The 16,826-nt window shown below is 47.6% G+C and overlaps 1 long non-coding RNA gene across 4 annotated transcripts in view; it reads left to right on the top strand.

Annotated features, from left to right (window-relative positions):
• The window catches only part of LOC310709123, an 83,983-nt gene that overhangs the window by 44,184 nt on the left and 22,973 nt on the right, over window positions 1–16,826 (top strand). For 2 of the 4 annotated variants that reach the window (XR_014527318.1, XR_014527319.1), the window contains one exon: window positions 11,350–11,624. The exons of the other annotated variants lie outside the window; for them this stretch is intronic. This is a non-coding gene — a long non-coding RNA (uncharacterized lncRNA). Of the gene's footprint in view, window positions 1–11,349; window positions 11,625–16,826 lie in introns of those variants that run through there. 4 annotated transcript variants of the gene reach the window in all.

Below are 16,826 nucleotides of genomic sequence, written 5' to 3' on the forward strand. Positions count from 1 at the left end.
TTGGCACTGGCCGGGGTGCCCTCCTTGGCGAGAAGGTATTCTACCCCCTCTTCCCCCCATCTGGAGTCCAAAATCTCCGTGACTTCGTTGATGCGCTCCTCCTGTGCCACTCCCCCTTGCCCGGTTCTCTCTCGGAGCGGACTCGGTGCCGTTCCTGGTTCCTGAAACCTGTGAGGTGCCTTGTAGGGAGTGAGCACCGATCTGTGGAACACCGGATGCATCCTGGAACCCTCCGGAAGTGCCAGCCTGAAAGCCACCGGGTTGACCTGCTCTTCGACTTGGTAGGGCCCCAGTTGTTTATGCCCTAGTTTCTTCTTCGCCAACGACCTGGCCGGCACTGCGTGGGCTGCTAACCAGACCCAGTCTCCCACATGGATCTCTTCGCCAACCCTTCTGTGTTTGTCCGCTTGTACCTTGTATGCGTGTTTAGCCAGCTCCAGGTGCCGCCGCAGCTGATCGTGGACCTCCTGCAACTCCGACGCGAACGCATCTGCTGTCTGCGGCTCCCCCTCCCCCATTCTTTCCAGTCCCGGGAAGGTTCTGGGGTGCCTCCCGTTGTTGGCGAAGAACGGCGTGACCCCCGTGGACACGTGCTTCGTGTTGTTGTAGGCGAACTCGGCGAGAGGCAGGTAATCCACCCACGTCGCAGGCTGTTGATTCGCATAACATCTCAGGTACTGCTGCATGATGGCATTGACCCGCTCCGCTTGCCCGTTGGTCTGCGGGTGTCTAGCCGACGCCAGGTTGATCTTGACGTTCAGGAAGCCCATCAGCTTCTGCCAGAAGTTCGAGATGAACTGTCGCCCTCGGTCGGACAGAATAGACCGCGGCAGACCGTGAACCTTGAACACGTGGTCTATGAACAGTTTGGCGGTTTGTTCCGCCGTGGCCACCTTCGCACACGGAATGAAATGTGCCATCTTGGAGAACAAGTCCACCACCAGCAGCACAGCCGTCTTGCCCCGCGAGCTGGGCAGATCCGTGACAAAGTCCAGGGCCACTCTCTCCCATGGTTCGAACGGAGTTTGCAGCGGTTCCAGCAGTCCGGCCGGCGGTCTGTGCACTGGTTTGGCCCTCTGGCAGGTGTCACACCTCGCCACGTAGTCCGCGACTTCCCCTCTCATTCCGGGCCACCAGAAGTCTCTGGCGACTAATTCCACCGTCTTCTCCTTGCCAAAGTGCCCGGCAGTGGGCGCGTCGTGCAGCTGCTGCAGTACCTTGGCGCGAAGTTCGTCTCCCGGCACGTAGATGGCCCCTTTACGGATGAGCAATCCATCTCGCAGCTGGAACTCGTCGGTCGCTGCCGTGCCCCTGTGCACCTCTGCCATCTTTGCTTGCGCGAAGGAGTCCTGCAACGCTCGTCGCACCGCATCCAGGTCAACTATTGCCGCAGCGCACGCCCACACTGTCGGTGTGAAGATGTGCATGGCGGCCACTGGCGTTGCCTCCTCCAGATACTGTGGCTTACGGGAGAGAGCATCCGCCATGATGTTGGTGTCCCCCGGGACATACTCTATTCGGAAGTCGAAGTTCGCAAAGAACTCAGCCCAACGTATCTGCCTCTGGTTCAGGAACTGTGCCGTGCACCAGTGCTCCAGATTCTTGTGGTCCGTGCAGACCTGCACCGTGTGCTTGGCGCCGATCAGGAAGTGCCTCCACGCTTTGAATGCTGCATGAATGGCCAGCAACTCCCTGTCCCAGATGGTGTAGTTCTGTTCAGACTTGCTGAGCTTCCTGGAGTAAAACGCTCCCGGCCTCCAAGCCCCCTGCGGGTCTTTCTGCAGCAGGACTGCTCCCACGGCTCTGTCCGAAGTGTCTGTCTCCACCCTCATCGGCCTGCTGGGGTTGACATGAAGCAGCTGCTCTTCCGACGCGAAGAGACGCTTGAGTGCCTGAAAGGACTGCTCCGCCTGCTCTGTCCAGATGAACTTCTTTTTCTTGGAGCTGAGCGTGTCCGTGATGGCCGCTGTCTGCATAGCAAAGCCTTTGATAAACTTGCGATAGAAGTTCGCGAAGCCGACAAACCGTTGGACCTCCTTCCGGTTGCGTGGGCTTTTCCAATCCAACACTGCTCGAACCTTGGTGCTGTCCATGGCGAGCCCCTTGTCAGACAACTTGTAGCCCAGGAAATCCACCTCCGTCACGTCGAATTGGCACTTCTCCAGCTTGGCGTAAAGCCTATGCTGCTGTAGCCTGCTCAGCACTTACTTGACGTGTCTGTCATGCTCCTGCTGCGATTCCGAAAAGATCAGGATGTCATCCAAGAAACAGGCGCACGTCTTGTAGAGGAGCCCCGCCAACACGTGATGCATGAAAGCTTGAAAAACGTGGGAGCCATTTTGCAATCCAAAAGGCATAACTCTATATTCGTAGGTGCCCAGGGGTGTGAAAATTGGCTGTCTTCCTCTCATCTCCTTCCCGCATGCAAATGAGATTGTACGCCCCTCGCAGGTCCAACTTGGTGAACACGCTGCCCTTGCGTACCTTTGCGAGGAGGTCGTCGATTCGGGGCATGGGGAAGTCCGATGGCTTGGTCACACTGTTCAAGGTGCGATAGTCCACTACAAGTCTTTTTTGGGGCGTGTCCCGCTTCTTAACAAATAATACAGGACTGCCCCCCGCTGCCTTGGACTCTCGGATGAAACCGCGCTCCAAATTATGATCTATGAACTCTTTGAGTTCCTGCAGTTCGTCCTCAGACATGGAATACAGCTTCCCTTTGGGCAGCGCCGCCCCCGGCAGCAGGTCAATTTTGCAGTCATATGGTCTGTGGGGGGGTAGCCTGCCTGCCTCCTTCTCGCAGAAAACCTCCAAAAATTCTGCGTACTTGTGGGGAACCGCTTGCAGCGTGCCTAGCTGCAGCTGTGACTCCTCTTCCTCTCCTTCCTGCCGGGGCACGATGCAGTGTTCAGCACAAAAGGAAGAGCCGAAGATCAGCTGCCTCTGGTACCAAGCCAGCGTCGGGCTGTGCTTGTCCAGCCAACTCATGCCCAATACAATGGGCGTGTCCGATAGTTGAGTGACGTTGAAGCTGATGACCTCCCTGTGATTCCCAAGTCGCATCACCATTGGTGGCGTCTGCTTCACCACTTGCCCCCCTAGCAGCTCCCTGCCATCCACCGTGACAACCTGCAGGGGCAGCGTGGCAGGCAGCAACTGTATAGCGTGCCGGTCGACAAAGTCTTGCCCTATAAAGTCCGCATTGCTTCCTGAGTCAATGGTGATTGGCACGTCCATGGTGATTCCATTGGGCAGCTGGAGCGATGCGGTGAGCCTCACTACTGGTTTGGGCGGGAGGGGGTCCATGGGCTGTAAAATCTCTGGGGACTGCTTCACTGACACGTCTGGCTGGGCCCCAGTGCCTCTTTCTCCAGCCAGACTCCGTCGTTTCCCTGCTGTGGTTCTCCTTGCTGCGTTGCTGCAGTTACCATTGCTGAGGCTGCAGTGTGCTTGTGGAGCCTCTGGGGACACTCTTTCGCCATATGCTGTGGATCATCGCAGATGTAACACTTCCTGTTCCCTCTAGGAGGCTTCGCTTTCACTGCTGCCGGTGCTAGGGCTCTGGCTGCTGACTGAGCCCTTGCACCTCCAACCTCCATAGGTTCCGCTCCTCCTCCTGGCGGAGGCGTGGATTGCGCACGCGCTGCTTCTCTGGGAAGGAAGGAGTAGCCCCTGGCTGGTTCGCCCCCTCCACGCCCTTCGTCCCTGCTCCACGGACGTTCTTCCAGCCGCACCCCCACCGCCAGCGCCCTCTGAACGATCTCCTGCGTGGTCCGGGGTCTTTCCCCCCTCTCAATTTCATCTTTAACCGCGCTGTGCAATCCTTCCCAAAACAGGTCTCTTACTGGAGCCGAATCTCTGTCTCATTCCAGGGCACTGACCAAAGCGAAAAAGCGGGCATGGTACTGCCTTACGCTGGCCCTCCCTTGCTTCAGTCCATGTATCTGCTTCCGAGCAAGATCCACGTCTATGCTTGATAAAAAGCACCCATCCATCGCTTTAATAAAGGCATCCGCATTTTGGAGCGCCGGATCCTTATCTCTCCACAAATTGCGCAGCCATGCTTTAGCATCTCCATGCAAATGGGACATGATGAATCCCACCTTCTCTTGCTCACCTCTAAAGTCTTTGTTCAGCAGTTGCAGTGCACACATTACATCTGCTCTAAAGTTGGGGTACTGTTGCAAATTCCCATCGAAGTGAGAGACCAGACCGCCTGTTCGTCTCCCCAACCCAATCTCCTCCGGTTTGGGTGTCAGTTGCCCTTGCTTCGTAAGCACTTCCAACCTGACCTGGAGATCCCTGTAGGCGGCAGCTGCGTCCTCCTCTCTCTTCCTGGATGCAAGAGCCTCGGCATTCAGTCGTGTCACTGCTTCTCTGAGTTACGCTATCTGCTGTTCGGCCGTCATGTTGTCTGCCGTTCGTGAGCTCGCTAGTAGGCACCCGCTTTCTCTCCTCTCCGTGAGGCCGTAGATGCCCACAATTTAGAGACGGAGCTTACTGTCAGAGCTGCTTCCAGATCCTAGCTCACAGAGGATCACGCTAGCCAGCGATCATTAAGTAAAAGTCTTTATTGAGTTACAGTTTCCATTCTCAAGCTGCTGCGTGCAACTCTACGTCTTATGGGTTAGATCGGCGAAGCTCCGTCTGAGTCTCCGCCCCTTGTACACCAACTTAATATCCTAGCCTTGCTCCACCTTTTCCGCCTGACTGTTCTTCTCTGGGTCCCTCTGCCCCCCGGGGTCTCTTCCTTCCGGGATTCTTCTGACGCCGACCCCCCGGACCCTCCTGTCTCCTTGCGCCGGGCTTTAGGACCTGGCTCCCTTTCCGGGCTGCTTACTGCGCCACCTTCCTGTGCATTTGAACTTGGCGCGCGTGCCCAACCTTCCACTTTCCGTCTGACCGTTTCTTCGCTCCCCGATGGAGGTGTGGCCACTCCTGACTCGTGCCCTCCCTCCTGTTGTGAGCTGCCAGCGCTTGATCCCTGGCACCTTTCCTCTTCCCTGCTCTCTGGCGGTGACGCTGGTCCCGATTTCCAACTGCTCCCCTCTGAGTCCCCTCTGGCTCTATCTTCCTGGGGTGTCCCCCTAGGCTCCCCCCTTGCCCTGGCCACTGGTGCTCCTTTCTGTGAATCTTCTGATTCACTGGAAAGACTCGGAGATCTCGGGTCGTCGTCATCACTCATCTTTTCTTCTGCCTCCTCCCCCTCGCTCTCTGTTTCCTCCCTTGCCCTTGCCTCTGCTCCTGAACCCCTGACACATGCATATAGCATTGTTCTGTATAATTATCAACGCTGTGGTGTAGGTGACTGGGGAAGCTGATGCAGTGTGTCTTGTCTAAAGAAGCCTGGTAATTTCATTTCAAAAAAGGACACATGGATCAGGGACATCCTGGTTAACAGTGCAGTTTCTCAGCCACTGTAGCACTCTACTAATAGAAAGGTTAGTGGAAGGTAAGTTTTTGCATATGAAGCACTGTGTTGGGATAATGCAAAACCTGAAAGAGTGGGAAAAGGTAGTCAGTAAGGGAATTATGAGTATTGAGTTCCAGGGTGGAACAACTGTGGAGTGAGTGAATGTAAGAACTGTTTTAACAATGGTGTCATGTGTGGGACGCAGGTAGCGCTGTGGGTTAAACCACAGAGCCTAGGACTTGCCGATCAGAAGGTCGGCGGTTCGAATCCCCGCGACGGGTGAGCTCCCGTTGCTCGGTCCCTGCTCCTGCCAACCTAGCAGTTCGAAAGCACATCAAAGTGCAAGTAGATAAATAGGTACCGCTCCCGTGGGAAGGTAAACAGCATTTCCATGTGCTGCTCTGGTTTGCCAGAAGTGGCTTAATCATGCTGGCCACATGACCTGGAAGCTATACGTTGGCTCCCTCGGCCAATAAAGCGAGATGAGCGCCGCAACCCCAGAGTCGGTCATGACTGGTCCCTCCCTAGCACCTTTACCATGTGATCTAGACTGGAAACACCCACCAGAATTCTCTCTGGGCAGTTGGAAACCTTGGAAAATTTGGGTTATTGGTGGTATGGGGAGAGCTTTGTGTATGTACAGTCTACACATTTATGTACACATGTAAAAATGAGGTGCTGGTACTCATATATTAATAAATCCTCTCCCCCCATCCATTAATCACACACACCACAAATACAACTCTCCCTCTCTCGAACAAATCACCTACATACCTCTCTGTTTTTGCCTCTTACTCCCCCTACAAATTGAGCGACAATGAAAATTCCCTCCATTTCCACCTGACTGGTGGGCAACAGCAGGCTGAGTTTGCTGGACATACCTCACTGCTCCTTCCTTCTCTCCCCAACCTTTTTTAATTTTACACAAGCCCTAGCACAGGGTGAAGAAGTTGCCTGCTGATGGATGGTGAGCATGTGGGGATATCTTGCCACTCCTCCCCATCCACTTTCCCTCCAGCTAGTCCCAGCATGGGATGAGGTTCAGCTGCCTCTTGGTGGGCATCTCACTTCTGTTTAATAATTGGGGAGTGGAGCTTTCAGAAAGAGTTTTGAATCCATGCATTAGAATAGTATTAGAATATCAGAGCAATGCCATGGCAGCAACTGCTGGCAGAGAAGATCTCTTCATTAATATCTTACTTCCAACACATCAAAATTTTCCAGTTCATGTCCACGTAAAAACTATTTTCACAGAAGCGAGAATATGGTAGCAACGAAACCGTCAGCACATTATAGTAAGATTTGAAAGTGTTTCCATGTCATGAACTGCTTGCAGCTGGGCTGCTTGAGAGAGCATGGGTCCGATTGTCCCAATTTGGAGGACGCATCCCCCCAAAGCAACTGGTTTGATACCCTTTCACAAAATGGTCTACATTTTTGCAAAGCAGTTTCATCTCTTGTAATGCGTTTTTCATTGTTATTTTCATACATGCATTTCTATGCGCATTTTACCCCAATATATGCATTTTTGTACACATTGCTTGGCTGGAGAACTGCACTGCAAAATTCAGGGAAGTGCACATTTCAGAGGAAGGCTACATATTGTTTCAGAAAGTGCAGGTTAGGTAGCTTCAATTTTTAATGTGAATTGAATCAAATGGCTGTCCCATCGGTACCTTTTGCAGCATAAACTACCTTTCTAGTTTAAAGTCAAATGTGTGAGAGCTGACAGCAGGACCGTATGACTGCCTCTAAAATGTATGGAAATATTTCTCTGGAACCAAAACACCAGCTGCCCTCAGCCCAAAATGCCCTATCTCTCATTTCCTATAAACATGTGAGAGGGATTTCGTTTACTGAAGCTGGCCAGGAGCCCACAAACACTGCAATATTATCTTCAGGAACCTTTCCTTTGCCGCCTAATAAATCCTTCACAGATTTCTTCCATTTGCCTGGCAAGTTAGAGTTCACATCTTTGGTTTGTGAGGGTTTCTGGCCCTTCCCTAATTTCAGGAAATCTGGTTCTCTAGTAGATTTCTCAACACATCTGTTCATCTTCTGGGTGCATTTCATGGGGGTGAACTAATTTTCTTTCTTTCTTTCTTTCTTTCTTTCTTTCTTTCTTTCTTTCTTTCTTTCTTTCTTTCTTTCTGTGTTTTATTTCATTTGAACACTGCCCCCAAAACTGGCAAGGCATTAATAATTTATATCTTGTATTGTGAGGAATCGACAAGTGGATTTATGGAGGTTTGGTGGTGAGAGAGATTTTGAAAAGGAACATCACATAAAATTACCTGTGTTCACTCAGAAGATTTAATAATCCTCATTAGGAAGTGAGAAAACTGCAGGAGGCCTTTGTAAACTTCACCAAAGGAATTCTCTTTGCTGAGTCGTCATTCATAGGCCTATCCAACAAGGCATACGCGGGAAAGAGGCAGATCATGACAGGCCCTGGTCTAGGCTGCAAACAGAGGGACCATCTCCAGGGGATCAAAAGATCAGTCATATGGCAGGAAGTGTCAGTGGGAGGGGGAGTGAAGAAGGCCCCATTCTCTCACCAGAACTTCTATTTTGCATGGAGAACCCAAGAAGCTCAAAGCGAGTTTGAGAAAATCTTCCCTTTATACACTCTTCCTCTTCCAGGTAAAGGTGGTGCTGGTATCAGCACTTGTATCCTTGGGTCAATCCTGGGGAATAATGGTGTGATCCTAACCCTGGCTATTAACAAACAGGTGGGTGTAATGAAGGTGGTGGTGGGTGGAGAAACAAATTGCTATTGTAGCTTGCAATTGGCAAAGTGATCAGGCCCAAATTGGGCCCAATGCCATTACATGATGACGGCGTGCGTATTTATTTATTTATTTATTTATTTATTTATTTATACATACACCGCCCATCTGGCTGGGTTTCCCCAGCCACTCTGGGTGGCTTCCAACCGAATATTAAAAACAATACAGCATCAGACATTAAAAACTTCCCTAAACAGGGCCGCCTTCAGTTCTCTTTTAAAAGTAAAATAGTTGTTTATTGCCTTGGCATCTGCTGGGAGGGCATTCCACAGGGCAGGCGCCACTACCAAGAAGGCCATCTGCCTGTTTCCCTGCAACCTCACTTCTCGCAGCGAGGGAACCACCAGAAGGCCCTCGGCACTGGACCTCAGTGGCCGGGCTGGATGATGGGGGGTGGAGACGTTCCTTCAGGTATACAGGACTGAGGCCATTTAGGGCTTTAAAGGTCAGCACCAAGACTTTGGAAATGTACTGGGAGCCAATGAAGATCTTTCAGAACCGGTGTTATATGGTCTTGGTGGCCACTCCCAGTCACCAGTCTAGCTGCCGCATTCTGGATTAATTGCAGTTTCCGAGTCACCTTCAAAGGCAGCCCCACGTAGAGCGCATTGCAGTAGTCCAAGCGGGAGATAACTAGAGCATGCACCACTCTGGCAAGACAGTCTGTGGGCAGGTAGGGTCTCAGCCTGCGTACCAGATGGAGCTGGTAAACAGCTGCCCTGGACACAGAATTAACCTGCGCCTCCATGGACAGCTGTGAGTCCAAAATGACTCCCAGGCTGCGCACCTGGTCCTTCGGGGCACAGTTACCTCATTTAGGATCAGGGAGTCCTCCACACCAGCCTGTCCCCTGTCCCCCAAGAACAGTACTTCTGTCTTGTCAGGATTCAACCTCAATCCATTAGCTGCCATCCATCCTACAACCGCTTCCAGACACTCACACAGGACCTTCACTGCCTTCACTGGTTCTAATTTAAAAGAGAGGTAGAGCTGGGTATCATCTGCATATTGATGAACACCCAACCCAAACCCCCTGTTGATCTCTCAGTGGCTTCATGTAGATGTTAAAAAGCATGGGGGAGAGGATGGAACCCTGAGGCACCCTACAAATGAGAGCCCAGGGGTCTGAACACTTACCCCCCGCCCCACTTTCTGGACACGGCCCAGGAGAAAGGAGCAGAACCACTGTATAACAGTGCCCCCAGCTCCCAGCCCCTCAAGACGGTCCAGAAGGATGTTGTGGTCAATGGTATCAAAAGCCGCTGAGAGATCCAGTAGAACTAGGAAACAGCTCTCACCTTTGTTCCTAGCCTGCAGGGGATCATTGACCAGTGCGACTAAGGCAGTTTCAATTCCATGGTGAGGCCTGAATCCCGACTGGAAGGAATCCAAATGGTCCGCACCCTCCAGGCGTTCTTGGAGTTGTTCAGCAACCACCCATTCAATCACCTTGTCCAAGAATGGCAGATTTGAGACTGGGCGATAGTTGGCCAAATTGGCCGGGTCTAAAGATTTTTTTTAAGAAGCGGTTTAATGACCGCCTCTTTCAGTGGGCCTGGGAAGGTTCCCTCACAGAGGGAAGCATTCACTACCCCCGAAGAAGAAGAAGAGGAGGAGGAGGAGGAGGAGTTTGGACTTGATATCCTGCCTTTCACTCCCCTTAAGGAGTCTTAAAGCAGCTAACAATATCCTTTCCCTTCTCCCCCCGAACAAACACTCTGTGAGGTGAGTGAGGCTGAGAGACTTCAGAGAAGTGTGACTAGCCCAAGGTCACCCAGCAGCTGCATGTGGAGGAGCGGGGAAGTGAACCCAGTTCCCCAGATTACGAGTCCACCACTCTTAACCACTACACCATGCTGGAAGAGATTGATCAGGCAAGGAACAGGCCAGTAGATTCCTCACTATCCCCCACCCCACTGTCTCCTAGATCCAGAAGGGGGTTGAAGAAGGAAGGGCAGGGACTGCTTTTGTGATGGGTGCTTGGAATATATGGTTGAGATATCAACTGAAATATGTAGCATGAACCCCAAAATGTGGGTGCTTTTGACAACAACAACAACAACAACAACCCAGCAATGTTAGCAATAGTTGGCCGCTCTAAGAACAGATTCCTGGGCTAGATAGACCTTTGGTCTGATCTAGAAAGGGTTTCCCTAAGTTTCATCTTCTACAAAGACTTTTCTTTAAGTAGCTCACGACTTCATTTCTTATAAATCTGTGATCAATGGATTATTATTATTATTTGCATTGTTGCTGTGATTAACTGGAGCATTCAGTCCAAGCAAAGATGCATTTGTTAACATCTTTTGGCAGTTTGACCTTTCTTCATATAATAAAGAAAAAGATACGCTCTTATGTTTATTTAACCTGAACCTTTAAAAAGGAACTATATCTACTTAAAGCCCTAAAGTGGGGCTTTAAGTCTAATCGTTGTCATTCGCGTATTCACTCACTGGAGATAATTTGGCCATTTTCATTCATTATTTATAGTAGAACAATTTTGTGTGGCGGGGGGTGGGACACAAACACTCAGGAAAAGAGCAAACATTTGGAAGTATTTACAGGTCTTCGTGCAGAACTGAAACTACGAAATAGCACTGCTCAGAGAATTGGTTCCAGGTGCAAATTAAGAACAAAAAGACTAATAATTTTATAAGCATCAGGGCATATATATTTCTCCTTTTAGAATATATGTAAATATTTAAAATATATGCTACCACTTATAACCATTTCAAAACACACAAACAAAATATATGAGTTAAATATTAAGGGAGGAAATATTTAACCCTCATATATATATATTGTGCTAAGCAGATTACTCCATCTGCTTGCCTGATGCAACAATATTCCCTCTCCTCCTTCAAGGCAAGAAAGTTTCTCATCTCTTCCACCCCAGCAGTCACCTGCACCTCCTACAAACCATCTCATGAGTACCATGTAGTGTTGCCATGTGTCCTCTTTTTCCTGGGTAGAGTTGTCATAGCGATCCATAGTTAAAAGTAGAAGTCGGCAAATGTGTCCTCTTTTTTGCTCTTCAAAATATGGCAACCTTAATTAGGACATAGGGTACTACCTTATATTGAGGCCATTGACCCCTCTAGTTCCATATTGCCTGCATTGACTGAAATTAGCTCTCCATGGTTTCAGATGGAACATTCCCAGCCTTACCTTGAATGGATGGTAATTGAACCTCTAACCTTCTGCATGCAAAGCAGATGCTCCACCACTGAGGTATGGCTTTTACTCAGGTGGAGGCAGAGGGAAGTGAGGTATGGGAGACTTTCCTTCCATGTTTTGCCTTAAGTTAACATCTTAGGATCTGAGCCAGTATCTTTATTGATATTTTCTGACAGCTTCCTTCCTTCCTTCCTTCCTTCCTTCCTTCCTTCCTTCCTTCCTTCCTGGTGTATGCACTGTGTTTGTTAGAAATTGACCCCTAGTGTCTTGCAATTTTGGCAAGATCTATTACTATTACTATTATTATTATTCTATTTATATCCTGCCACTTATGGCAAAGCACTTCCAGGTGGACTTGCAGCATAAAATAAACACAGAAGAGGTACATTTATCTTAATTATTATATTTATGAGGCACCCCATAAAATAAATTATCCAGGCATAATAAAGAATAAAAAGAATAAAATATAAAAACATGCTGCAATAAAACCAGACTATAATACACTGCACACTAGACCAAAACCACAATAAGGTTAAAGACAAGCAGCCTGAAAAATCAAATACAATATCAGTCCCCAAAGAAGCACATACAGCAGCATAGAACCAAATTGCCAGCCATGCTAAAATCAGAACTGAGAGAAAAGAAAAGTCCTCATCTGAAAAAGATAACAATATGGGCACCAGGCATGGTTTGCTAGGCAGAACATGTCACAGCTAGGGGGCTACATCAAAAAAAGCCCTGCTATCCTCCAAACAGTAGTTATCAAAATGTTAATGTTTTGCATGTTTCTTCTTCTTTTCTTTTTCAATAGTTTAATGTACTTATATTTTAATGCAAGTTGCTTAGAGACCTTAAGTAACAAGCAAATAATAATAATAATAATAATAATAATAATAATAATAATAATAATAATAATAGGAGGGTGCACACTGAAAAGGGTGCCTGTTGATGACCTGAAGGTATGCCTAGGTGAATATAGGAGGAAGTATTCTGTTAGGTACTGAGGTCCCAATTTGTGCAGGGTTGCCAGTAGTGTGGAAGAGAGAAAAGCAGTCGCAATGTGTGACCAAAGGTGCAGACACTCAGCCCCAAATTCACTCTTTAAAACATCAGATCAAACAGCAACAACACCACTATAAAAGGTAAGTGTGGAAAGGTCTGTGGCCTCTGTCCAGGCAGCTCCCGCAAGCACCTGTGTGATGTGAAGTCGTTGAAGGCAGAGGAAATCTTTCAATCCTATTCAGAGTGAAATTGTTAAGCGTTGACAATGTGCATCATGCATGCCACCTCGTACCTTTCACAGCTGTATGACAGGCAAACATGTAACGTGCTTCTCCATCAAATAGATTTGATGATGGGGGGGAAATACCACTTTAATTTCAGAAATGTCTGCCTGCCATGTAGCTGTCACAAGGTATGTGTGCTTTTGTACTTTAACCGCTACATGAAACAGGAAAAGTCAGTCAATGAAGCTGTTCTCAATGCTGCCTCATGTTAGGGCTGGGAAACTTGTGGCCTTTCTAATGTTTTTGGACTCCAGCACCCATCTGACCCAGGCAGCATGGTCGAGGGTCAGGGATGATGGGAGTTGTAGTCCAGCAATGTTGGGAGGGTCACAGGTTCCCCACCTTTGTGTTAGGGAAAGCTTCTCCTGCAAGATGTCTACATATTGAAGACACAAAGGTGCTGCCGGGAAATTTATTTATTTATTTTAAAAACACACAATTTTAATGTTATTGCTGTACTATGTGCTGAGGCAGGTGTTGGGCTGGATTGCTTTCATGTGCTGAATTTTACTTTCAAGATGTGCTGGAGTGATCACATGACCAACATGCTAAATTCCATTCTAATTGCTTCAATCTACACTCACAGCAGTGCAGCTCAGTGGTATGAATTGGTCATTTGCACTGCTTTGCAAAGCCTTCCAAGATCTTTCTGTTTTAAATAAACTCCCTTATTGAAGAAGCACCATTTTAGCGATATACCGAGAGCCATACTTCACGTGAGGCACAGCTGTGTGGGTCTTAAATGCTTAGCCTGGAGTGCAGAGAGGGTCCATAAAGAGCAAGGTTAATTGTGAGGCCATGACTGCCTAAAATAGTTGTCTGTTAGACAAGCTGTGATCTTGGGTTTGATTACTGGCTTGTCACAAAGGCTTAGTTCTGTGAGGTGGTGAAAAGTCCCACAAGGTGAAGCTTATATGACAGAATGCTCCTCCATCAAAAAAAAAAAAAAATCCTTTCTGTCACAAAGGCTTAGAAGACTCAATGGTCAGGAAGCTGCACAATGACTTTATTATCGTAAACAAGAACATGCCGCCACAGGAAACTCCATCCAGATAAAACGATCAATCCTACACATTCTTGCCTAGGAGTAGAGCATCTGTTTTGCATTCAGAAGGTCCCTGATATCTCCCTGCCTAAGACCTTGGAATTGTTGCCTAAAACCTGCCAATACAAAACTGGATGGACCAATGGTCTGATTCAGTATAAGGCAGTCAGCAGAAGAACATCTTTTCTTTAAAAGGAAACCCCAGATGTATTCTCATAAGCTATACTTACATTTGAAAAAAGGCATGTTTCATGAATGCATTCATTTTAAAAAGAGTCCTGGGATTGTAATTTCTCATTTCTAATTGCACAGGCTCAGAACCAGTTGCCTATACTACCATTCTGCAACTACATTTGCGCTGCAGAAATATCTCCAGTCGATGTTGCAAATTTGGATTAAATTCTGTAACTGACATGGCTCCCCCCTAAAAAATTCTAGGAATTGTGGTTTGGTGAGGAATTCTCAGAAATCCTGAGATCTCTTTCATCCAAACTGCAGTTCCCATAGCTCCTAGAAGAGGGAATGAGTGACAAACAAGTTTATTGGTGCATGTTGCAATCCTTTAAATACCAGGAAGTAAATCCCATTGAACTCAATCCGATTCACTGCTGAATAGACACAATGGGCTTGTTCTGTATGTCCCATTGGAGTCAAAGGAGCTGACTCAGTTCTAAGTAAGTATAGGCTTGCAGCATCAGGCTAAACTGAACAAAATATCTGCTTTCTACAAGGAAGAATACACCAATTCTGCAAGTTTGGGCAGCAGCCAAAATTAGTTAATGGAATAGTTTTTAGCAATTTAAAGGGTTGAATATCTTAACCTTTTCCAGAAGTGAAGAATTGCTTGAGATGTTTCCCTCCATATATTTAATTCAGGCATCTTTTATTCTGTTACATATATGCTATAAGAGTGAGAGTTCAAAATTGGAGAACCAAAACAGATCATGCCCACAAAATATGAACACATGTTGTATTACTATAATTACACATTGCTCAGTTTCATAGGAGATGCAATGTGAAAAATCATCAAAAGGCTTAGAATTGTTTAAGTCCAAGTTGGGTCCCCACATCAACCCCCTTCCCTACATATTCCAGTTATTGAAAGTATGCAAACACATACAAAAGCACAGAGAAATATCAAAGAAAATCCAATTGTAAGTGCAATAAAAATAATGTGTATCTGGATGGCATAATTTCATAGGAAAAGCGCAAAATGTTTATGGAATAAATATGACTGAAAGAATTAAAGGGATCAAAAACTGCTAACAGTCACCAACAATTGAACCACATAATAGTTTTCAGGAATTATTAATGGATGGTTATTTCTAGGTTTTAATATGTGCAGTATTGATATAAAGTAGTTCAGGCAAACATTATAGCTGCAGTAAAACAAAACAAAACAAATTCTTTGGTTTGTATGTAATAGGTTAACTGCTGGCCTACTTGCATAGACCTGTATGGATATAGGCTGTATGTGCATTCTGTGAACCTGATTGTAGGAGTTTGGAAAATACATGGAAAGCTAATGCCTTAATGGAGTGCCACTACCATAAAGGCCCTACTCCTAGTGGAAATCAATGCACTAGAATTACCAGACAGGCAGACAGGCTGACCTGGAGTCTCCAGGTTTGCCTAACCCCACACCCCAGGTGGCAGGTGAAGGGCTTGAATCTCCAGGTGGACGAAAGTGGCAACAACAACAATTAATAAAGAAGACTACATGCAGCTTGGAAGCTTCAGGCCAGCAGGAGCTGGTTGAAAAATATTGCATATACTTTCAGGGGAAGGGGTCTGCCCTTCCCTCCCCTCCCCGTCCCAGTTAACCTCCATCTCTGAAAATGATTGTGTAGATGCTCTGGGGTGTATGCGTCTGCCCTTCTCTACTGTCGCAATTAGCCTCTTTCTCCAGGCCTCAGTGGTGGGAAGGAGCACAGAGGACGACAAAGGACTGGGCTGTGCTCAAGAGTCCAGGTTATGAGTACGCATGCACACCTGGCACAAGGTGTGGGGCTGCAGAAGTGAGCAGAGCACAGCAGGAGCAGGAGCTAAGTCCTGCTGCTTCTGCCACCCACACCAACTCATGGATGGCCCTTTGTTCTTCCTGAGCAAGTTTGAGGAGGTGAGGCCGAATACCGACTGAGGGTGACTAGTGCTGAAAAGCTGGAGTGGAGGAGGAGGTATTTATTATTTATTTTCATTTGCAGTGGAGTAGAGACTAGAGAGATCATTTCAGAGAGAAGTAGGTGGGGTGGGGGCTGCCTTGGAGACAGAGGAACAGAAAAAGCTGCCAAGATCCCAATCTCATTCTAGTGTGTTTGCCCCATTCCAGTGCGTTCCCTCCCCTCTTTCCACCTCAAGGGAAGCCTAGGAGTGTGCACAAAAAATCAATTTGGATATGGGAAAGAATAGGATGATGGAAGGGGAGGTGTTTAAGGAAAATGGCAGAGTTTGCTTTCCAAGCTAAAATCTGAATTGATATATTGATTCACAGAAGCTATATTGAATCACAGCTACATCCATTCATAAAATGGGTGTGTGCTAATGAGAACATAGTAGTTCCCCCCACTCCCACATGTCTGAAACACAGAGTTTGTGGAATATATTGTGCCTGTGGATAAAGCAGATGTTTGGAAAGTGCTGTTCTTGGTGTGAAAATAGGTCCTTGCAATTTTTCCATTAAATCCCACACAAAGCTTGGAGGAATAAAGTGTGTGTATTTCTGCATCTTTTTGTTTAAAGCAAAGACTGGGAAGGTTAATTTGTGCCTTCCTCACTTATGCCAGGTAGCCTTATATGCTAGACAGGTAGACCTGCACATGTGATTTTGTATGCCAACACCAATGTTAAATGTTCCTTAGAGCTCTTAAACCCCCCCCCCCGGCAACAAGCAAGAATGTCTTGTGGTATCTTAAAGAGTAACTAATTGTATAACTATGATAGCATAAGCATTGCTGAGGGCCGGGGTGGGGGGCAGGGCAGCTGTAGATCATGAGATTAGAAGGAAATTAAATGTATACCATACTGACTGGCAATTGTGTCATTTACACTGGCTGTTCACAAGAGCAGTTCACAGCAAGCACAGGAGCAACCCCCTTAGCTATGGTTTCTACCTTAAT

This window comes from Podarcis liolepis (genome assembly GCF_965112155.1).
Source record: "Podarcis liolepis genome assembly, chromosome: 6".
In the NCBI taxonomy this organism is placed as follows: Eukaryota; Metazoa; Chordata; class Lepidosauria; order Squamata; family Lacertidae; genus Podarcis; species Podarcis liolepis.